The 558-nt window shown below is 28.5% G+C and overlaps 1 protein-coding gene across 4 annotated transcripts in view; it reads right to left on the reverse strand.

The window, feature by feature from the left end:
• The window catches only part of LOC107701994 (voltage-gated potassium channel subunit beta-2-like), a 189,105-nt gene that overhangs the window by 6,013 nt on the left and 182,534 nt on the right, over positions 1-558 (reverse strand). The window lies entirely within an intron of this gene.

Below are 558 nucleotides of genomic sequence, written 5' to 3' on the forward strand. Positions count from 1 at the left end.
AAGGTTTGAAAAAAAAAAAAAAAAAAAAAATAGGTCACACTTTTTGAAAGGCTTTTAAAAAGTAATTATCAAGTGGCTTGCAGTAACCATTTTAATTTCAAAGGAATGCATGGTCATACATACATGTTTATTTAGCTGCCTAAATGAGGACATAGCACAGACATCTGCTTTCATGTAAAGGTTAATAAATATATTTTATATTCATGTAAATTTTGTTATTACATACATAAATAAATGCAATTACATGCATATATGCATGTATATATACACACACAGTATACATATATACACACAAACACTAGTAACTGCTTACATGTAATCTGGATTACATAATCAGAATCCAGGAAATTAAGTACTTGTCGGTTATATTATATTTTAAAATGCTCATAATCGGATTAGTTACTTTTTAAGGATTGTATGATTACATATTTTTCACATAATTCACTACCACTTATATATATTCACAAGAATATCCTTTCCTCAAACGGAAGTTGTCATATTTAGCTCACTTTCTCTCACACATTGTAAGTAAGTAAGCCCACACACAGACACAGAAGA

Source organism: Sinocyclocheilus anshuiensis, unplaced genomic scaffold (genome assembly GCF_001515605.1).
Source record: "Sinocyclocheilus anshuiensis isolate Anshui unplaced genomic scaffold, SAMN03320099.WGS_v1.1 scaffold262, whole genome shotgun sequence".
In the NCBI taxonomy this organism is placed as follows: Eukaryota; Metazoa; Chordata; class Actinopteri; order Cypriniformes; family Cyprinidae; genus Sinocyclocheilus; species Sinocyclocheilus anshuiensis.